We start from the raw sequence: 24,077 nt of genomic DNA, 5'->3' as shown, positions 1-24,077 counted from the left end.
AGAATCCCATTATATTGGCCAAACCTCCTTCCCATGGACCCATGATTCATTATTCTCCCAACCACTCCGGCCTGGGGAACTACCTGACAATCTGGAGTCTCCTGGAGGGTCTGTGAGAGTAGGTAAGTGTGGACAGAGCATCCCCATATATCTTCTAACATTTATTAATAAATCACCATTGGGTTATGGTCATGAGCAATGTTACCCTCATGAGAAACTGTTTTACTGTCACCATTGAGCTTTCTTTTGTCCATTCACATTTAAGTGTCAGCCTAATATTTGTCTTCATCCTTATGTTCTTATGGGATTGCCATACATGTTTGCATTGTGTCTGCAGACATGTAATATGGACACCTAGTTATAACATACCTGCATATTACAGTGTGGTGCACTTTTATTTTTTTATATTATTCCTGGCTAGCAAACCCTACGATTTGATAAGGCGCCTTCTCCTTAGTTTGGGATCCTTCTCTATTCTCTGACAAAAGGCTGGATGTACTAAGATAAAAATGTGTTAAAAGCCCCGAAAATGCAGTTTCCCATATGTGCTAACCATTCCGGCGCTTTGTCCTGGTGGGTAATGCCATCTTCAGATGGCGTTACCCAATAGAAGACTATGGGTTTCTTATCGGGAAGCCCTCTGAGAGGGATCCAATTGGATATCTCCTAGCTCCGCCTGTGGTGCACGAATCCTTCTGCGCATCCTCAGAAGGATGCTAGAGGGACTTGTAGGTGTTAAACCCAGAAGTCTCTCTAGCTGAGGATATCGCAAAGGACAGCTCTTATCGGGAAAGCTGCTCTTTGCAATTTAAATTGCATTTCTAAGTGCATACCGGGAAAATTAACCCCGGTATGTAACAGATTAGAGGCGGGATGTACCGCATTGCGGATGCAATGCTTAGTACACCCCGTATGACAAGAATAAAACCACCGGCGCTGCAAAATAGGACCACCAAATATATGTACTAAGTGTTATGAAAGATATTCCACGCTGCTGTTATGGTTGCTAGCCATGTAGAAAAACAAAAAGAAAAAATAATAACAGCGCTGTGGGACACCTGAAACCTAACTAGATAAAGGATAAAAATAAATGATAAATGATAAAAATAGTAAATAAATCAGCTATAAGGACAAATATAGATCTTTTTTAATTGCTAAAAATTATAATAAAAATGCAATATACAACAAACCTCATTGGCCAATGAAACACATATACAAATGTACAATATACTGTAATAAGTAGCCAATCAATGTCGATCAGTGATACAGTAATATACAATGTTGCTAAAATCGTTAATTATTTGAATCACCACAATACTTTAATCAATTAACAATTAAGTGCTGATTGCTTAGGATGCTGATAATTAACATCCCATATGTTATGGGTTCATTCTGTATAGTGTTTTCTGTATGTTATGGATCAACCATAAATAGACCCGCTTTAAATGTATCCAAGCAAACTTAATAGTCTGTGAAATTCTTTAGGCTGAGTCCTAATTAGAATTGATTATAATTCCCGACAATTAATGACATGTGGGATAGCAGTACCTCACTGTTGTATGTGGACAAAATGTTATCGATCCCTGAAGTTAAAATCTCCCATGTAATTTATAATCACTTACCAGCAGCATCCAGGTTCCATCTACCTTTCGGCAGGGACCTGTCGCTCACACTCAGGATCTCATTCAGAGTCTCTCGTAAGTGGCCGCTTGCTCGCATCCAGCGTATGCAAATTTTTCAAAGTGACGCCATGGGAAGCGATCGCTCGCCAAGGCATAAGCACACCCATTTTGGCTGTGCAAGCGATCGCTCTGTGTATGCTGACACCCATTAGCCTATGTTGAGACACCCACTTGCGCACGTCATCTCTAGGAAGTGTATTAAAACATTGGTACATCGAGCACTATCGGTAGTGATCGCAGCGCTGTGGTTGCCTTACAACAAGAAAGAAAGAGAAGGAAATGTCTTAGAATGGTGCACTAAGCTAGTATATCACTTAAAACTTAACTTTTATTGGTAAATAATGATAATAATAAGGTTCTAGTATCTTATCAAGACCAAATAGCGAAAATAAATATAAAATACAGATAGATAATGTGAAAAGAAATAGGAATGTGATTTAAAAATTGTGTTCTAAAAAGAACAAACAAAGCAGCGCTCCTACCAAGTCTTACAATTTCTTGGTGTTGTTATAAATATTAGTGGGGTGTATATTCAATTATATATGTATATAGTGTTCTCACACTCTAATACACCGCCACACAAATCCGAATAAAAATCCCTGCTGTAGATGTTAGACTAACATATTTTATCCTGATTGTGAGTATATCTCAAAAGCTTGAAAGAGTCTTATCCATCTGATAGTGTCCCATATACCCTTTCATAGGGTTATAATGGAGACATTCAAATCACATCTATGACATCAATCAAGTCTGCGGTTTTAATAGAATAACCCTGCTAAAGTTCTTATGGAAGTATTTGTATTGTTAATAAAGTAATTCACATATTAACGATTTTGTGATGTTCTTCCTAAGTAACCTTTATAGCAGGTATACTCAGTGTAATGATATGTTTTCAATATCCTTCTGTTATAAACTCTCAGGGTATCAGGTATTTAATATCCTCGTCAGGTCTATCGTTATAAACCTGGATATTACATAGTACTCCTACTCAGGTTCTATGGAAGTATTTATATTCTTAATAAAGTCATTCATATATTGACCAATTCATAGTGTTCTTCCTAGGAAATTCTTATAGCAGGTATATCAAATGTCATGTATGATGTATATTTAGTATCCCTCTATTGTTGGCTCATATAGATATTGTAAGTATAATTCTGAAAGGAATATATTATTCAGTCAGATATTTAATATCCTCATCGGATATCCGAACTATTTTATTCACTATTCAGAATAAAGTTAGCTTGTGGTAAAAGAGTATTCTCTCCAGATATCAAATCTATTATTATACACTTGAGTATAATTCAGTATTTCCGCAGTGATTCTTTAGTAACGCTCATATCATTAAAGTCACTGAGGTATTACATACGTTACTAACACCTAGAATATTTTTGGATCAGCCTAATTCCACAATAAATATAATCAAATAATATGATGTTTTTATTTACTGCAGTAGCTCTCTGTTATTAGTATATATTCATTAGGATTTGTCCAAGTGCTTCTGGGAGAGATATGCAGATCTTTCGATTATACAGTATTGCATACACGCTGCGCCCCTATCAGGTGTTATAGAGGTTACAGCCCTTGTATGATCATATAGAGTATGGCTCTCCACTTAGTAGGGCTAACTTTCAACAAACATGAGGGATCTGTCCAAGTTCAAGGTATAGATAGTGCGATTAGCAGGTATAGATAACATAATAACAACACATAATCATATTAGTAAACGGTAGGCAGCACCACGTGACCAACGCGGCGTTTCGCTAAGAAGCTTTTTCAAGGTAAGCCGAGCTGACTTACAGACCACCCTTAAATACCTACAAACATATTGTGTCACCAATCAGGTATCCGATGCGTCCATATGCACCAATCAGTACTACCTATGCTCTCTAGTTCCGCCTCCCTCCCTGGATTGACATTGCGCCCACGTGTCCTGGGGCTGATGACGTCATCATATAGAGCCATACTCTATATGATCATACAAGGGCTGTAACCTCTATAACACCTGATAGGGGCGCAGCGTGTATGCAATACTGTATAATCGAAAGATCTGCATATCTCTCCCAGAAGCACTTGGACAAATCCTAATGAATATATACTAATAACAGAGGGCTACTGCAGTAAATAAAAACATCATATTATTTGATTATATTTATTGTGGAATTAGGCTGATCCAAAAATATTGTAGGTGTCAGTAACGTATGTAATACCTCAGTGACGTTAATGATATGAGCGTTACTAAAGAATCACTGCGGAAATACTGAATTATACTCAAGTGTATAATAATAGATTTGATATCTGGAGAGAATACTCCTTTTACCACAAGCTAACTTTATTCTGAATAGTGAATAAAATAGTTCGGATATCCGATGAGGATATTAAATATCTGACTGAATAATATATTCCTTTCAGAATTATACTTACAATATCTATATGAGCCAACAATAGAGGGATACTAAATATACATCATACATGACATTTGATATACCTGCTATAAGAATTTCCTAGGAAGAACACTACGAATTGGTCAATATATGAATGACTTTATTAAGAATATAAATACTTCCATAGAACCTGAGTAGGAGTACTATGTAATATCCAGGTTTATAACGATAGACCTGACGAGGATATTAAATACCTGATACCCTGAGAGTTTATAACAGAAGGATATTGAAAACATATCATTACACTGAGTATACCTGCTATAAAGGTTACTTAGGAAGAACATCACAAAATCGTTAATATGTGAATTACTTTATTAACAATACAAATACTTCCATAAGAACTTTAGCAGGGTTATTCTATTAAAACCGCAGACTTGATTGATGTCATAGATGTGATTCGAATGTCTCCATTATAACCCTATGAAAGGGTATATGGGACACTACTAGATGGATAAGACTCGTTCAAGCTTTTGAGATATACTCACAATCAGGATAAAATATGTTAGACTAACATCTACAGCAGGGATTTTTATTCGGATTTGTGTGGCGGTGTATTAGAGTGTGAGAACACTATATACATATATAATTGAATATACACCCCACTAATATTTATAACAACACCAAGAAATTGTAAGACTTGGTAGGAGCGCTGCTTTGTTTGTTCTTTTTAGAACACAATTTTTAAATCACATTCCTATTTCTTTTCACATTATCTATCTGTATTTTATATTTATTTTCGCTATTTGGTCTTGATAAGATACTAGAACCTTATTATTATCATTATTTACCAATAAAAGTTAAGTTTTAAGTGATATACTAGCTTAGTGCACCATTCTAAGACATTTCCTTCTCTTTCTTTCTTGTTGTAATTTCAATATCATGTCTATGGTAGCACCCCCTTGACTTCATTATTATTTTAAGGGGTTATTATTGTCCCCAAACTTGGGAGACATATATATCCTGTGCGACTGGTGTATTTATACTGTGGTTGCCTTACCCTGCCGCAAGCACTGCGGGGACTTCAGTGTAAAAACAAGCATGTGACGTGTACTATGACGCTGCCTGTTAATTATGCATGCCTTAAAAATGGCGTTGAAACACTCAGGCCTGCGTTCGCACCTCCACTCCCCCGTTATTAGTGTCCTGCCTGTTACAACGCACAAACGGCCTCTCCTGTCACTTATTTCACTGGGCTGTCTTTGCTGGGCGAGCGAGCCGGCTGCGCTCGCACAGAGTAGTTCGCTCACGGGCAGAATGAAGCATGCGCATGCGCGTTCGCAAACCATCAGACCGCTTTCCCGACTAGTGACTCCCCATAATGTACGGCTTAAATAAATCAGCCTGGGTAGTACTTTTAAGTCCTATGGCAGTAGGCAACACACTCCGGGCTCTCCTAGCCCTGGTGCAGAGACCGCTCTCCACGCTGCATCTCGGTTCGTGATTTCCAGCAGTGCTCGGCCCGAACACGTGATCCCGGATAATAGCTGTAGTGTCCGGCAACGTTGCACTGGTGAGCTGATATCCCTCCATGGGACAAAAATCACTCTGCTTCTCCGATACACCAAGGCTTGATGCAGTTGCTAAATAGCCAAATGAGTGGAGATTCGCTGCGGCAATGCTGGATAATGAATGTTCAAAAACCGCTGATGTGATACCATAATGCGTTTCTTCCCATCAGGAATTCCTCAAAATTAAACCCTCCTGCAAGCCCATCAGACCTCCCACACTTGCAGATAGACTCTGACTGATCTGAAGCCGGCAGATCAAGTGAAAATGGGACTGAGGTGAGTACTCATCACCGGGGGGGAGGGGGGTTACAGAATACAGTGCACCGGCAGCTGGCTTAAAAAAATATTGCAAATTTACCAACTGGCGGCAGCTGCAGGGAGGTGGGTTGGCGGGCCCCTACAAGCTTCGGGCCCTTGGGCAACTGCCCAACAAGCCCAATGGAAGAGATGGCCCTGGGTGTAGTACATCCCGTCCATAGACAGTCGGACCAGTTGCTGTGTGGACAGTGTACCAGTCCTTAACATATACCAATTTCAAGGATGTGACAAAGATACCAGAAAGCCCCATATCATCATCCAGAGCTGGCATGTGCTGGGGAAGATGGAGTATTAACATTGATTCTAACAGACCCCTACAGGGTCATAAGGCTACGTATATCATATGGTAAGTAAAGCATTACTGGAACAAAATAGGCTGTAGTGGCCATTTTGTTCTTTACCTCACTGGCATGTAAACAAAGTGCACTGTAGCAATGTTGTGATTGGTCGTATGGCTGTGGACCAGGCTGGGCCTGTGAGGTATTAGACACTACAGGTTATTAGAGCTACACAGATATATGCACCAATGTTCGTTGGAACGGCTGTTTTCTATGCTTGTGAAATGTTCATTTTCATCACTCAGAGATCAAAAATAGATTGAGTTCAGCTGGTTCAGCAGATAGTCAGGAAATGAGATTTCAGAAGGTTTCTGGACAGCACAGATTCAATTAGATGAACAACATTGTGATATTAGATCATGGTAATACCTTCATCCACACCTGAATCACATAACAGAATTGAGTAATGCTGATGATGCCAAACAATGAGACAAGGCCTGCAGACCACAGGTTATTTGTGCTCCATCGCATGACAGCTTTAGCTTATCAATTCATTGGGCTATTCAGAGCTGGTCACATACAGTACAAGCTTTATCACAAAATTGCCTATGTGACTCAGTGTAACCCCTAAGCGTGAGTGCAAAACTGTCACTGAGGGCCTGATTCAGCTTGGATCGCAGTTGCTAATAAGCATGCAATAGGCCTATTGTTGCATTCTGCACATGCGTATGCATCGCAGTGCACGAACTAGCTATTGCGATCGGGACTGTGATCGCAGTGGCTATGCAGGCCCATCGCAGAGTGATTGACAGGAAGTGCAGTGTGTGGGTGGTGACAGGGTGGTGGTCGGGAGAACGCAGGCGTGCCAGTGCATTTCAACAGCGTTGCAGGGTCATGCATATATTATCCACTGCTACAGCCTACGCAGCCTGAGGTCTCATAGCGTGCGTGGCTGGTAGCAATTTCTACGTGAGGTCTGGGCTTGTGCAAGTGTGCGTATGGGTCCGATGTTACTTGATTGTACCGATGGTTTTGCTATTTTGCTAAAGTATACGGATGTGAGTAAGGGGAAGTGAGCGTCCTTATGTTAGTGTAACATCATTTTACTGGTGGTTCTCTTTGTTATATGTAAAATGAGTGGATTTAGTGCTGTAAATAATACTTATTTATGTAAATATTTATTTTTACTGTTAATATAGTATTAATAAAGGTGCATACACACACAACGATTTTTTGAACGATTATCGTTAAACGATATCATTTAACGATAATCGTTTGAAAAAATCGTTCACTTTCTGAGTCAAACGATGAACGATTATTCTTCATGCGCGTTCACGTTTGTAGTTTGTAGATCAGTCAGACTTGTCAACTCACCGATTTTCATTAAATTAATATGCAAAAATCGTTTGTAGTTCATAAAAATCGTTCATTACATTTAAATGAACATAGTAAATGAACAACTTTAGTAAACGATTTTAGTTCATTTTTTCAAGGTAGAAAATATTTTACTAAAATCGTCCATTAACTAAATCGTTGTGTGTGTATGCACCTTTACTAATAGGAGCACTATACATGTAACTGACAGCAGCTGTCAGCCTTTTACAGATTTCCAGTAGCCCCATGTGCTGGGATTATGCAGCAGTGAGGGGGTTAATGTGGGAGTGTCCGTTATATGGCTAGCTGTGGGATGATCTGCAGGTTTCCATGGCAATCCAAGAGGAGCTATAAATACCGCTGAGGCAAGGAGAGTTGGTAGTTGGTGTGAGGTAATTGACTGGAGAGGGAGAGACTGGCTGGCTCCCCTACATATGATGAGGGGAAAGGGAGAGGTAATAGCCTGAGTGAGGGGACAGGCCATACTTGCCTACATTCTGGCTGCTTCCTCCGGGAGGGAGCAGCTAGGTCGGTTTAGCAGGGGGGCGGGGCCTGTATAGAGGGGCGTGCCCAGACAAATTACCAGTGTTTAGGGGCGGAATTTGGTGGCGGAGCCACGCGATCGCATCATCTAGGCTCCGCCCACGCTACACAATGCTGATATTTCCGGCATTGCGAGGCAGGGGGCAGGGTTATGATGACGCGTATCAGCCCCTCCACAGCGGGGGTTTATCGCTATATTGCGGGGGGGACTGGAGAAGTCGGGAGACCTGCCTACTTTTCCGGGGGGCCGGGAGCGGCACCCGATTTTCGGGAGGCTCCCGGCCAAATCTGGAGAGTGGGCATGAATGGGACAGGCCCCAGCACTGATGACACCAGCAGATGTCACAGATATATGTGAGGGAGAGAGCTGGTGACCCTCCCAGGAGCAGAATTCGAGGAACATGCTAAAATGGCTGCCAGAGTGTAAGCAGAAGTCTGAGGTACTGTAATAGTGGAACATAGAGGATGCACCTGCAGTGTGAGGCCTGCAGCCACATTTGAGGGAGACATTGCCAATAAAAACCTACTACCAGTCACACTTATATTACCGTATTACTGCCCTGATCCACATTAAATGTTACCTCAGCAAGGCATCTGTACTACATATTACTGGGCAGCCCACAAGCTTATTAACAGGGACTTTTATATTAAATATTATTGAAATCCAGGCTTGGAATAGTAATCGAAACAGTAGGATCAACCCCACATAACTCCAGCCACCTAAAGTGAGACAGAAAACCAACCTACCAGTGCTGACAGGGACACAGCACTATAGAGAGGTAGCCCAATACCAGCCTACCAGTGCTGACAGGGACACAGCACTATAGAGAGGTAGCCCAATACCAGCCTACCAGTGCTGACAGGGACACAGCACTATAGAGAGGTAGCCCAATACCAGCCTACCAGTGCTGACAGGGACACAGCACTATAGAGAGGTAGCCCAATACCAGCCTACCAGTGCTGACAAGGACACAGCACTATAGAGAGGTATCCTCATAGCATCATTACAGTGACCAAAGTTCTGCCAGAAAATAGAGAGATATCACCACAGACAATAACTGTTCCATACACTGTATAAGCACCAGTAAAACTCCATTTCATAAGAGGTCAAATCACAGCTACTCTAAAATACTGACTATTTGGCAGAAATCCAGGTAAGATTTATTTATAAAGTATTGGCTGAAGTAATCACCACACAACGAACCCAGCCTGCATTATCCATACCTACTAAGTTCTGACAGTAAGCTAGCCACTTACTTCTGCTGTATAATCTGTATACAACATCCAAACTATGAACATATGTGTCATCTGCATCTGAGGAGCAACCACTAGCCCTGGAAGTATCAATTCAGAAAGTGTTATAAAATTATTAACAATATTAAGTTTCATATATATGCATATATATTTACAAAGAAGCAGTATAACAAGGGCAGCTATTTAAAACTGTAGAAGACAGCAGTGTACCAGAAAAGGGGGAGCGAAGGTTAGGTGTTGGGTGTTGAATACTAAATTGGGACATCATCCACACATTAAGTTAATGGGCTAATTTAAGTCCCAGTAGTTTAAATAAGGTAAAAGTAACTATCCGGAGGTTACAGAAATACTAGCATAGTATATTTAACACAGGGTTCCAGTTGTGATCTGGAAGATATCCAGATATAGACCTTCTTGGTTATTAAGGAAATAAGGGCCTGATTCAGACGCACTCGCGAGCGGCTGTCCGCTCGCAAGTGGGTCGATGGTCTGCACTGAGCATGCGCACGACGGAGGGAGCTCCGTCGTGCGCATGCGCCAGACACGACGAGCGAAGGAATTTCCTTCGCTCGTTGTGTCTGATCAAAGGGGGCGTGCTGTCGATGTTGATTGACAGCACGCCCCCTTTGGTGGGCATGCCGGGGGCGTGCCTCTCTGACGGGGGCGTTCCCAAGGGAACGCCTACCGTCAGAAGCCGGCCCACTGACATCGACAGCACGCCCCCTTTGATCAGACACAACGAGCGAAGGAAAGTCCTTCGCTCGTCGCGTCTGGCGCATGCGCACAACGGAGCTCCCGCCATCGTGCGCATGCGCAGTGCACAACATTGACCCACTTGCAAGCGGACAGCCGCTTGCGAGTGGGTCTGAATCAGGCCCTTAGTCAGCTGATCCATGAATCCTCTCTGTGCAGCAGCCACACTCAGCTCCTGCTCCAGATTATAAGATATTGCCAGAACAACATGTTTCCTTCCTGAGGATAGTTCCGGGCTCCAGGCTTCAGTAAGCATCCTGCTCTGTTCCTGTTACATGCTTCAGTGATCTCCTTGTACTCAGCACCATCCAGTACCTGTGCCTGTGTATTCCTATCTCTGCAAGTACCTGTGTGCCTGTCTTCACCACCTGCCTCCGGTAACTCATTGATTAACACACTATATTGCTGGTTAATGACAGGTTTGCCTGTTCTGGGTGTTTTGTGGCTGCGGCTGGCTCTGAGACTCATAGAACCCAGGGCCTGATTTAGACCTGGTCGCTAGATGCGTTCGCACGCAGCCATCAGCTGCCACAGTATGCAAATCCCACGATCGCACGGCAAGACCGTAGCACGCCCACTATGTCTTCACGTACGATCGCAGTATGTATTTAGATGCCCACCAGCCAGCCATAAGATGCCCACTTTCCCTTAGTTATACAAGTCATCTCCAGGAAGTGTATTCAACAATCGGTAACATTGAGTAACATCGGACCCATACGCAGCACTTGTGGCTGAAAATACCTTACCGCAAGCAGTGCAAGTGCTTCAGTGTGCAATTCAGCCATGTGATGTGTATTATGACGCTGTGTCTTAATTATGCACGCCCTTGAATCGGCGTTCAGACGCACAGACACGCCTGCGTTCACGCCACCACACTCCCATTTCCATTGACCAACCCCTGTCACCACCCACAAACGGCTCGTCCTGTCATTCATTCTAGCGAGGCATCTATGTACAGGGTGCGAATCGCATGGACTAGTTCGCGCACGAGCACTGCGTCTTGTATGAATGCGCAGATTGCAAACAGCGGCAGGCTACATGTGAACGCAGCCTAGCGAATGGGTCTGAATCAGGCCCCCAGTTCTAGTGCTGGAGATCTAGGTGTATGCAAGTGTGGCAGTTGACAATTCTGTGTTCCCCATTTCTGGTTTTCAGTTGTTGAGTTCTGAGTCCGGGTTTCATTTTCAGGCCTGGGGTCAAGATGAGGTCCCAGGGCTGTGCAGCATTGGTCAACTGGCAGTTCAGAGTTAAGCTGGGTACACACTGGAGCAATATCGAGCCATTTCGTAGTGACAAATCGCCTAAATTGCTCAGTGAGTACCGATAATTCCACGCTTCCACAGTTGTTAGTGACAGTCGCTAGGTTGATGTGCTGCACATCAAACCTAGCAATTTCTACTTCAGGGTCCATAGGGTATCCACAGGATACCTTGGGTATAGGTGATGACGTCAGGCATCGGGCACCATAGAATTAAGTTTTCAGCCTCCCAGGATGCACTAGGGTCCCCCTCCTATACCCCGCCCCTGAGCCAAGGCATCTCAGTTTTGTTTGGTGCCCGGCCGGAGTCGGATGCACCTGCTAGAGGGGGGCTTAGAAGAGCCCCTGAAGTTTTCTTCATTGCAGCTGTGGCTGCACATCTGGAAGTACAGCATGGACAGTCAATATTGACGTCCATGCTGTCTTTCCTACACCCCGCCGGTACCAGAACACCGGTACCGATCCGGGGATGCTGGTAAGCATCTGGGGTCACAGCTAGCGGTGACCCCAGATGTTTTGGGTCATGGCCGGATCTAAGGGGGACAACAGGTAAGCAGCAGGGGTCCCGCGGTGGGACCCTGCTGAACATGGTCCAAAGTCCCCAGGCAGGGGGCTCCCTGGGGACTGGCTGCAGCGTGGAGCCAGGTATTAACCTGCGCTTCCACTATCCCCCTGGGACAGTGGACCGCGGCAGAGCGGTAGCGCTGCGGCGTCCCAGGGGTTAAATGCATGCCAGGGGAGCCGCCTTCCCTGTCTCACAGCCGGCGCCTCCCCCGCTGCACACAGCCCTCTCTGCACACGCCGACTGGCCTGTGGCAGCGCTCCTCCACCAGGCCAGCCTCCTCTATGCTCCTCGGTGGCCATCTTCAGTAACGCATGGTGAACGCTGCTGGAAGCCTAAGATCGGAGGCATCGTGGTCTGGGTCCCCCTGCATACCTCTCCTCCGCTTGGTCAGGTCTATGTATGCAGCGCTGTGTCCTACCAGACTCTGTGTCTGTGTAGTTGAGTATCAGCGCTGATAGTGCAGGATTTATTTTTCTGTGCATTGTATGTGACTGTGCTAGCGCTGCTGCCTGTACTTTTAATTTCTTACTGTCAGCCTTATCACTGTACCTGTTCTTTCTGCTAAAGCCCTTGCAGTGCGGTGCTTGCAGGGTGGTCTCTCGCTATACTAACAAGTATTGGTGAGAGGGGTCACATACTTACCATACTTACCATCATGTCTGAGAGTGACTTTCCTCTCCAGCTTCAGTGTACTACGTGTAAAGTACCTATAGTGGAGGGGGAGGGTAGCGCGGAGGGGCTATGCCGGCAGTGTTATTTATTGGAGCGGCCAATTACTGTCACAGCAGTGACAGGAGCTGCCCTGGGCTTGTTTCGCCAAAGCGCTTACAACCCTGGTGAGCCAGTTAGCTCCGCAGCCTGCGTTCTCACAGATGGGATTGTCCCAGCAATCAGTGGTGTCGTCACCCATGCAGGGTTTCCCGAGGCAATTGATGGTACCCCACAGTCTCCCTATTTCCCCTCCCCAGGTCTCTCAGGAGCCTGCGTGGGTTAATTCCCTGACTAGTTCTGTACAGCACTTGTTGGATGTGTTACAAGGGGAGTCTGTGTTGCGGCCACATAAGCGGCCGGTGGCGTCTCTGTCTGCTCCTTATGAGGATGACGACGTGACGTCTGATGATGGGGAGATTCTGGATCATTCGGACCAGGAACCTCTCCGTACTAAGGAGGCGGACGCTAGGTCCAAGGTGTATATTCCTGGACTTATTCGGGCAGTCCGCACAGCTTTGGTGATTGAGGACGAAATGTCCAAATCTAAATATGCCTTTTTTAAGGATATTAAGAGTGACGCCACAGTTTCCTCTTTCCGGTCAATTGGTGGACCATTTAGAGGAGGCCTGGCAAACGGTACCAGCCACAGAGGCGTTTGGCGGTGGCTTATCCGTTCGCGGATAATTATTTTTCTAAGTGGGAATCCCCTCCACAGGTGGATTCTCATGTGACACGCCTAGTCCATAGTGCCACATTACCCATGCCATCCATGTCTTCCCTAAAGGATGCTACGGACCGCAAGGTGGAGATCTGCCTAAAGTCCGTTTATTCCCTTGCGGGGGGGCAGCTAGGCTGGCTATGGCCATTTGTTGGGTTGCCAGAGCTATGGAGCGCTGGGCTGACACTTTGGAGGCGTCCTTCGATTCCGACTGTTCGGCTGAACAGACGGAGTTGATCGGCAATCTCCGGGATTCGGCCACTTATATCAACGAAGCGGCCTTGGATATCAGTACCCTGGCGTCTCGGATTTCTTCGGCAGCTCTAGCTGCTCATCGCACCTTATGGTTGCGATCTTGGAAGGCGGACGCTGATTACAAAAAGGGCTTGGAAGCGTTGCCTTTTAATGGAGAAGTTCTATTTGGTCCGGACCTGGATAAAATTGTAGCCACACTGGCGGCAGCCAAATCGGCATGTCTCCCGTCTGCTGCAGTTCCTTCTGGTTCAGGTACGTCGTCCTTTTGGCCTTATAGGGCCCAGGGTAGGTCTAAAGCACAGTCCTTTCCCCGACAGGCTGGCCCCAAAAAATCGTCCAAGCCACGGAAGCAGGCCTGGAGTACCAGACGTCCGGCCCCTAAGCCAGATGACAAGCCTGTGGCCTGACGGTCCAGGCCTCCCTTTGGGGGTTCCCAAAGTGGGAGGCCGCCTGCTGCAGTTCGCCCGGTGTTGGTCAGTCACCACGACAGACACTTGGGTTCTCGAGGTGGTTTCTCATGGGTATGCCCTCTCCTTCCGGCACAGACCCCCGTCTCGATTCTTCACCACGGGTCTGCCATCAGACCGGAACAAAGCCTTGGAACTGTGGAAGGTCTTGCACACTATGCTCCAGGCTGGAGTTATAGTGCCTGTTCCATTCTCCCAGAGGAGCCAGGGTTTCTATTCCAATCTCTTTTTGGTGCAGAAACCCAATGGGTCGTATCGTCCGATACTCAACCTCAAAGCTCTCAACAAGTCTTTGCGGGTGCCGAAGTTTCGGATGGAGACCCTACGGTCCATCATTCTGGCTCTGGAACCTGGGGACTACACGGTGTCGTTGGACATACAGGACGCTTACGTGCATGTCCCTATTCTTTTACGCCATCAACAGTTCCTCAGGTTTGCAATCCACAACGACCACTTTCAGTTCCGGGCATTACCTTTTGGCCTGGTGACAGCACCACGTGTTTTCACCAAGGTGATGGCGGTCATGGCGGCTTCCCTGCGGCTGCAGGGAGTCCGCATGTTGCCGTACTTGGACGACCTTCTCTTGGTGGCAGGATCTCCAGAGCTCCTTCTACGCCACTTGGACCTGACCATTGCGGCACTGCAACGGCATGGCTGGTTAATAAACTGGCAGAAGTCCACCCTGATCCTGTCTCAGCGGATTCTGCACCTCGGAGCCTTATTGGACTCCGGAAAGAAAAAGGATCTTTGTGACGGGGGAAAAGATCTCTGCCTTGCAGTTGAGGGTGCGCAGTTGTCTGCAGAGCCGCCGGGTGTCTCTGCACTCGGCGATGAGGTTACTGGGCTCCATGATGTCGGTATTCGACATGGTGGAATATGCCCAGTTTCACTCCAGACCTCTGCAGCACCTGATCCTGTTCAAATGGAATGGACTGCCTCAGACTCTAAAATCCCAGACGATGGTTCTCACTCCGGAGGTTCGCCTGTCCCTAGCCTGGTGGTTGCAGACGACCCATCTCAACAAGGGTCGTCTGTTCTGGGTGGCGAATTGGGTCCTGTTGACAACGGACGCCAGTCTTCGGGGCTGGGGAGCAGTCTCGGGTCCACACTTGTTCCAGGGCAGGTGGACTCAGGCAGAAACAGAGCTTCCAATAAACATTTTGGAGCTCCGCGCGGTGTTCAATGCTCTCCAGCAGGCACATCGGGTTCTCCAAGGTCACCCAATGCAGGTTCAGTCGGACAACGCTACCACCGTGGCCTACATAAATTGGCAGGGAGGAGCCCGAAGTCGAGCGGCTCTCGTAGAGGTGTCCCGAGTCCTGGTATGGGCGGAGCGCAATCTCCCGGCCATATCAGCAGTATTCATCCCGGGAGTGCTAAACTGAGAGGTGGACTTTCTCAGTCGCCAGGACGTTCATCCGGGAGAATGGTCCCTGCACCCGGACGTTTTTCAACTGCTGGTGGACAGGTGGGGTCTTCCAGAGATCGACCTCATGGCGTCCCGGCACAACAACAAGTTGCCGGTGTACGGGTCTCGCACAAGAGACGAAAAGGCGTCTCTGGTGGATGCTCTGTTTGTACGGTGGACGTTCCGGTTCGCTTATCTGTTTCCTCCGTTTTCCCTCCTTCCGCGGGTAATCCGGAAATTCAAACAGGAAGGAGGGACGCTTCTGTTGATAGCTCCCGCATGGCCCAGACGGCACTGGTTCTCAGACCTTCAGGCTCTGTCCGTGGACAGTCCTCTGCGGTTGCCGCTACGACCGGACCTTCTGTCACAGGGTCCCTGTCTTCACCCGGACCTGACTCGGCTGTCTTTGATGGCGTGGCTGTTGAGACGGCCATGTTAAGGTCCAGGGGGTTTTCCAGCTCTGTAGTGCGAACCATGCTAAGAGCTCGGAAACCGTCTTCCGCGAGAATATACCATCGTGTGTGGCATACGTTCTTCCAGTGGTGTCGACCGAGAGGTTATGCACCTTGGGAATTTCGTCTGTCTAGAGTGCTAGTCTTCCTACAAGCGGGACTGGACCATGGGCTTCGCCTTGCTTCTTTGAAGGTGCAGGTTTCTGCCCTGTCTGTCTGGTTCCATCGTAGGATTGCTACAATCCCTGATGTGCGCACCTTTATGCAAGGTGTTCTGTGAATTCAGCCGCCTTTTGTTCCACCTGTGGCACCTTGGGACTTGGCTGTGGTCCTGAGGGCTCTCCAGGGACCGCCTTTTGAACCACTGGGCTCAGTGGATCTTAAATGGCTAAAAGCTAAGACTGTGGGCCTGATTCAGAGCTGAACACTCTGACCAGAGCGCTCGCTCTGAATCAGTGCCCTCCTACCTGAAAATGGAGCGGCCTCCTGGCCGCTCGCATAGCTGTGGGTAACCACCCACAGCATATGCGAGTGGCCAAAAAGATGGTCGCGATGGTCTTTGACCATTGCGACCATCGGGCTTGTGACCAGACCCTGCGGTAGGGTCTCGCTGCCGCAAGCCCAGGAGTGATTTTGGCTCTACCAGAGCCAAAATCACTCCCACTGACATCATTACTAATGTCAGTGGGGCCGGCTTCAGACGGTAGGCGTTCCCATAGGAACGCCTCCGTCTGGCATGCACGCCCCCGGCACGCCTACCAAAGGGGGCATGCTGTCAGTCACCATCGACAGCACGCCCCCTTTGGTGCGAGACCCGGAGCGACAGCTTGGCTGTCACAGTCCGGGTCTCGCGCATGCGCACGACGGAGCACCCTCCGTCGTGAGCATGCGCATTGGGGTAAAATCGACCCGCTAGCGAGCGACCTTCTGGCCATAGCTTCGGCCAGACGTTTTTTCTGATTTAGGGGCTCTCTCTTGTAGACCCCCTTTCTTGATTTTTCATGGGAACAGGGCAGTGCTGCGCACTCGTCCTGAATTTCTTCCCAAAGTTGTTTCCCGGTTTCATATTAACGAAGAAATCGTTGTGCCGGCTTTTAACTCACCTGGCCTTTCAGTGGGTGAGGCCACTTTGGATGTTGTGCGGGCCTTAAGGACTTATGTTGACCGCACTTCTTCATTTAGGAGGTCGGACGCCTTGTTTGTCCTCTATGGCTTCCGTAAAAAGGTTTGGCCTGCTTCAAAGCAAACTTTGGCAGGCTGGATTCGTATGGCCATTTCTGAAGCTTATCTTCATGAAGGCCTTCCGGTTCTTCCTCGGTGAGGGCTCACTCCACTAGGTCTGTGGGTCCTTCGTGGGCTGCTCGACGTGGTGCCTCTGCAGTCCAGATCTGCAAGGCTGCCACATGGTCCTCGGTCCACACCTTTGTGAGGTATTACGCGTTTGACACCTTTGCCTCTCAGGATGCTTCCTTCGGGCGGCGGATTCTCCTTTCAGCACTGGAGCGTCCCCACCCTTAAAGGATACTGCTTTGGGACATCCCCAAGGTATCCTGTGGATACCCTATGGACCCTGAAGTAGAAAATATGAGATATGGTAAGAACTTACCTTTGTTATCTCTATTTCTACGAAGTACATAAGGTTCCACAGGACTCCCGCCCTGTCGCACCTGTGCTGCAGATGGGCTTTGCTCTGGTCACCAGTTTTTCCGTCTCCCTCTGGTGAGAATGTGATTCTTGTATGTGTCCAGATGTTTTTTCTCTCTCTTCCTTCTCCTCCTCCGGCCTATGGCTTGGTACATAACTGAGATGCCTTGGCTCGGGGGCGGGGTATAGGAGGGGGACCCTAGTGCATCCTGGGAGGCTGAAAATTTAACTCTATGGTGCCCGATGCCTGACGTCATCACCTATACCCAAGGTATCCTGTGGAACCCTATGGACTTCGTAGAAATAGAGATAACAAAGGTAAGTTCTTACCATATTTCATATTATCGCTAGCGACCTGTAGTAATTTTTAAGGTTGGAACAGTGATCGTTCCGTCGTTCAATAACTCGTTCAAGTGTGGATGGGCAATCCCTGTTCAAGGGCATTTGATCCGATGTCAGAACGAATGCCCATCCCTCCAGTGAGTACCCATCTTTAGTCATTTCTGATTTCTACTCTGAGTTCTGAGTTCTTGATTCAGGCATAGTACTATATTGCTATGAATTTCCACAGCGAGGTTTCATGAGTTCCCAGTAGTGGGTTACAACTACGTGTACCTGTGGGGTTGAGTTTGCCAAAAATGGTTGCAGGTTTTCACGTTTGCAATTTCCAGTTCCATATCCTGTCTCCGCTCCTGGCTATCTATACTCTCCATGAGCAAGACTCACATAAGGACTCCTTGCTTCACCTGTAGTTAGGCCCAAGGGTCCCTAGGGAATATGTTCAGTATCCCAACACAGGGGATGCCGGCGCTTAGAATACCAGCACCAGAATCCCGACACCTATCAAAATCCCAGGGCCAGCATCCCGAAGGAGGGTTAGGCACTAGGGGGGAAGGGTTAGGTTTAGGGTGCGGGGAGGAGTGTTTGGGTTAAGGTAGGGAAAGGGTAAAGGTTAGGATACCTAACCCTGTCAGGATGCCAGCGTCTTGATTGCTGGCATCGGGATCATGAGCACCGGCATCCCATACCCATCCCATCCAGAGACGGATAAACAAACAACTAAGACTGTGACAGTATCCAAGTCCATGGATGTAGCACAAAATTAAAATGCCCCATTGCATAATTGGGAAGGAGTGGTGATTCATACCGGAGACCCTACAAATGAGCATACGCCGGGCATAGTGGATGCACAGGGGCAGGCACATGCACAGTGAAGACCGGTTTGGGCATCTGATTCTGGAACTTAGAGCCCAATTAGGGCTTCAATACAAATGTTCCTTCTTCATAGTGGATGGATCAACTTTGCCAAACTATTCTCAATATCGGGGCCCCATAACAATCTTATTGGCTACTCCAGCTGTTGTTCTGCACATATGCCATACAAGACATTGCATTCAAAATCTCATTATAATAATACTAGGGAACTGTGGTAATAAAGAACGCAGAGCTGCTACCACAGTATTTTACATATTTAATCTTAGATTACCAATGTTTGTTAAATATTTAATGGAGGACATAACACTTATAACAAGTGCTAAAGGGGTTAAGTCTCGTTGATAAGTTTCTGACCAATCCTCATCCGCAAGGATCTTGTTAAGCTCAGTCTCCCAGGCTATCTTGTGAGGGTCACAAAGTGATTAACTTTGGTTTGCCAATTTTAAATATAAAATAATATATTTGTAACCTGCATTTCCAAAAACAGCCTCTCCAGAGGCACATTAACACTCATATGCAATTATACAAAACAGTGCTTTATTGGCCTATCCATTGTATTTCTTGTCATTTCAAATATAAGATGGAAACCAAGACAATTCAACAGCGCATAGGGGTCTATGGGAAATATGAATATTAGATTGTGAATGTGCCAGAGTTCAAGGGATTGAAAGAAACTGTTGTGAGGGAATCCAAATTTAGTCTGGACATCCATGAAGGGAGGAAATGTCCGACTAATGTTATTCATATATATGGGAATGTCAGGGTAAAGTCACCATTAATATCATTCTTATAACCCTGGTGTGTATCGACCAACCATGGATGGCCTCTGATTCCCTTTTTTTCCTGGGTGGCCCTAGTCAATATAACCATTTTCCATAAACATTTGAAGTACCAGAAGTGAAAATTCCCAATAAAATTTGATAAGGTCTGGTCCCTATGGCAGGATTCCCGCTATACCCTTACAACTCATTCTAATGACTGTTTAAAAGTTTCTGGACTCCTTTTATTTCTGTATCTCCGCCAGCCAGGTATACTCTCCATTTTTGATTTACCATTGTTATTGTTGAATATATAATCTATACCCCTGAACTACTTCAGGTTATGTTTTATGTATCCGTTTCTGAATTTACTATCAGATTGACATCTGGTTACTTATTATGCTCACTCTCATATTTTGATGTGATACAATGCTCATAATATTTGTTTATTTGTATCTTTTGTTATTTTCGAAAAGCAAATTCAATAAGATTAAAAAAATATCATTCATATATCGGATGGCACTCAAAATCCAACTACCAAACAAGGTCAGGCTTGACCTGGAGAAAGAGTGGTTGGGGAAACACTGTGTTAGCGCAGTACCAGATTTCCACTGAGTGATTAACAATTGGATGGTGAAGAACAGTTTTCATTAAGGGAGCCAGAGGAGGGAGGACAGTGAGGAAAACCCGAAATCTTCAGCCTTCATCAATGTCCACACTTAGTAGGTACAGGGCTATTTCACAAATGCACTGAGTGACATGTATGTGTCACGGTCTGCTTATTTGTAGATCTGGCTCGGGACCCCTGGGTCTGGCCATGCTTGTAAAATGAGATGGCTTCATCCAGCTTTGGCTCATGAGCAAACAGGAGGCTAGACACTGTTGCAAGTGTAGTAACCACAGACTTGCCATGTGCAAGGATGTTAAACTGGAACCGGGGTGATTACCCAGGTAACTGGGCACTCCCACGCCTAGTGACCGCCAGGGTCACAGCTCTGACGCAAGACCTGGAACTGGAACTGGAACCAGTGCAGAACTCAGGAACTAAATGTTAGGAAAAGTAATACAGTCTCTGAACACCTCAGTGCACAGCCTGTATACCTCACTCTGAACCACAGCTCTGGAACCAGCACCCTTCTCTAAACCAGCCCAAGACAACAGCACGCAGTGCAGGGAAAGCAGTACCACTGGCAGGGCAGTATACTATATACCTCGATAACTACTGAGCACAGAGTAGAATAGAACAACAAGCAATGTCTCATCGGTATGATGGTGTAGACCGAGGATGTATACAGTTCGCAGGTAAACAACAGAGTATAAATTGCAGGCTGTAGTGCGATGATAAGGCTGACTTGTATGCAGTATGGTATGAAAATCCCTGATTGCACGGCAAGGCAATAGCACACCCACTATGTCTTAGCATGCGATCACTCTGTGTATGCAGACGCCCACCAGCCTGTCTTAAGACGCCCACTTTCCCACGTCATGTCCAGGAAGTGTATGCAACCATCGGTACCATCGGAAGCGATCGCAGCAGTTGTGGCAGATCATACCCTACCGCAAGCACTGTTAGTGCTTCAGTGTAAAATTCAACCAGGTGATGTGTACTATGACTCTGCGTCTTAATTATGCACGCCTCTGAAACGGCGTTGAAACGCTCAGGCACGCCTTTGTTCGTACCACCACTCCCCTGTTTTCATGGACCATCCTCTGTCACCACCCACAAACGGCTCGTCCTGTCACTCTAGCTAGCGAGCTGTCTATGTGCAGCGAGCGAATGGATCCCGATCACATGGACTAGTTCGCGCAAGTGCACTGCGATGTGTACGCATGCACAGATTGCAAAAAATCAGCTGGCTACGTGCGAACGCAGCCTAGCGAGTGGGTCTGAATCGGGCCCCTTATTCCTTATGAGAACACCATTGACCAAAAGAATGCCAAATAGATGAGGTCAGAAGCAGGCTTCCGTGCTGTAAGCATCGTTTGAATTACAGAACTGGAAAATCCCTTCACTTTTAAGATGGAAGATTCAAGAGCCACACCGTCAAAGCCAGACGGGCCAAGTCCGGGTGTCAGCAGGGAGCCTGCGTTAGCAGATCCTGCCACAGAGAAAAAGGATATGGACTGTCTACCGACAGATTCTGAACCAATGACGTCTGGGCCAAGCCGAAGCCACCAGTATTACTGTTCCGCCTTCCTGCTTGAGTTTCCTAAGAACTCTTGGGAGCAGGGAAATTGGTGGAAAAAGATATGCCAACTTAAAGTCCCATCTTATTGCCAGTGCATCCACGAAGGCTGCTGATGGGTCTCTGGACCTGGCCCTGTACCTGGGGACCTTGTGGTTGTGGCATGAAGCCATGAGATCTATCTTTGGTAGACCCCATTTGTTTACCAGGAGCTGAAACACTCCCGGATGAAGAGACCACTCCGGCGTGTATGTCCTGGTGACTTAGGAAGTCTGCTTCCCAATTGAGTACTTCCGGAATGAATATTGCCGAAATGGCCGAAAGATGACGTTCTGCCCAAGTGAGAACCTTTGTCACTTCCTTCATGGCCGCATAACTTCTTGTGCCTCTTTGATGATTGAGGTAGGCCACTGTAGTCGTGTTGTCGGACAGGATCTGGACAGGCCTGCCCTGGAGCAGGTCCTCTGCCCTGACAGGTGCTTTGTATACTGCTCGCAGTTCCAGAATGTTTATTGGCAGACGACTTTCTTGATTTGTCCATCTCCCCTGGAAGGTGTGATGACCTGTCACTGCCCCTCATCCGCGAAGACTGGCGTCCGTGGTTAGAAGCAGCCAATTTGGAATCCAGAATGGGCGTCCTTTGTTTAGATGCTCCTTTTTTAGCCACCACAGGCGGGAGTGATGAACCTCTGAAGTGAGATAGATCATCTGGGACCGTATTAAATTATGCTGTCCGTTCCACCTGGAGAGAAGCAACCTTTGCAGAGGCCTGGAATGGAACTGAGCATCATTTCGATGGTCGATACTATCGATCCCAGCACCTACATTGCTGACAGAATGGATACTCTTTGCTTGAGTAGCAGCATGTGTATCCACTTTGATAAGGTCCCAATCTTGTCCTCTGGCAGAAACACCCTTTGTGCCTGAGAATCTAGAAATACTGCTAGATGTACCATCTGCTGTGTTGGAGAAAGTGATGATTTCTTCCAATTGATGATCCAGCCGTGCCTTGGTAGGCAGGCTATGGTCAGTTGAAGATGGTGTTGCAAAACCTCCAGAGTCCGTGCCAATATGAGAAGGTCTTGACTGACATTATTTTGGTAAATATCTGGGGAGCCGTAAAAAGGCCAAAGGGTAGAGCCTGAAATTGGTAATGTTGCTGAAGGATAGCAAACCGTAAAAATTGCTGGTGGGATGGGATAATTGGAATATACAGATATGCATCCTGAATATCCAGGGAAATCATTAAATCTCCTGGCTCCATAGCCAAAATAATTTACTGGAGAGTTTCCATGCGGAAATTGGGAACATGGATAAACCTGTTGAGGGTTTTTAGATTCAGCATAGGGCGATATGCCCCATTCGGCTTCTGGGCCAGAAATAAATTTGCGTAATAACCCCTTCCTTGTTGGGACACAGGAACTGGGACTATTACCCCTGCCTGTAGCAGGGTGTGAATGGCTTCCTGAAAAGCCAAGGCCTTGTCCACATCTGATGGAGGCTTTGTGGCAAAAAACTTCTGGTGGGGATGTCTCCTGAAAGTGAGGGCATATCCCTGAGAGACCACTTCTCAAATCCAGGCATCTGTAGTAGTTTGATGCCAATAATCTGCAAACTGAAGAAGTCGGCACCCCACCTTGGGATCCCACAGGAGGAGGCCCGCTCCATCAGTCCGACTTAGAAGCTGCCTGGCCAGACCTATTAGTTTGTCACTTTGACTTACGAAAACTAGTCGGCCTAGAGGAAGTCTGTCTTTTAGCTCTTCTTTGAGGATGGAAGGACTGAAAAGAAACCTGCCAAGCTATACTATTTGACTTAGATGGCAGACCTGCTGACTTTGAAGCCGCCAGAGCAGTAATTATGTTATCCAACTCTGCTCCAAAGAGTACTTTTCCATGAAAAGGTAAGACTTCCAGCGCCCTTTTGATCCTGCATCAGCTTTCCAAGATCTTAACCAAAGGGCTCTACGTGCTACTATGGATGCTGCTGATGCCTTGAAGCTAAAATTCCAGCATCCACTGCAGCTCCTCCCAGATAGGAAGCCACTTCCCATATGTGGGAGATATTCATCATCTGTTCTCTGGTAGCATTTGGTAGAGAGTTTTGCAATGCTTCAATCCATTCTTCAACAGCCTTGGCTACCCAGGCTCCAGCTATAGCCGGACTGGTAACCGCTCCAGATGATGAGAATATTGCCTTAAGATAGGCTTCAATCTCTTTATCTGTGGAATCCATCAGAGAAGACGCTGATGGAATAGGCAATGTAGCATTTCTGATTATATGCGTTAC

This window comes from Taudactylus pleione, unplaced genomic scaffold, assembly GCF_031769625.1.
Source record: "Taudactylus pleione unplaced genomic scaffold, aTauple2 ptg000162l, whole genome shotgun sequence".
NCBI lineage: Eukaryota > Metazoa > Chordata > Amphibia > Anura > Myobatrachidae > Taudactylus > Taudactylus pleione.
The sequence above is the reverse complement of the archived record's forward strand: the minus strand, read 5'-3'. Positions refer to the sequence as shown.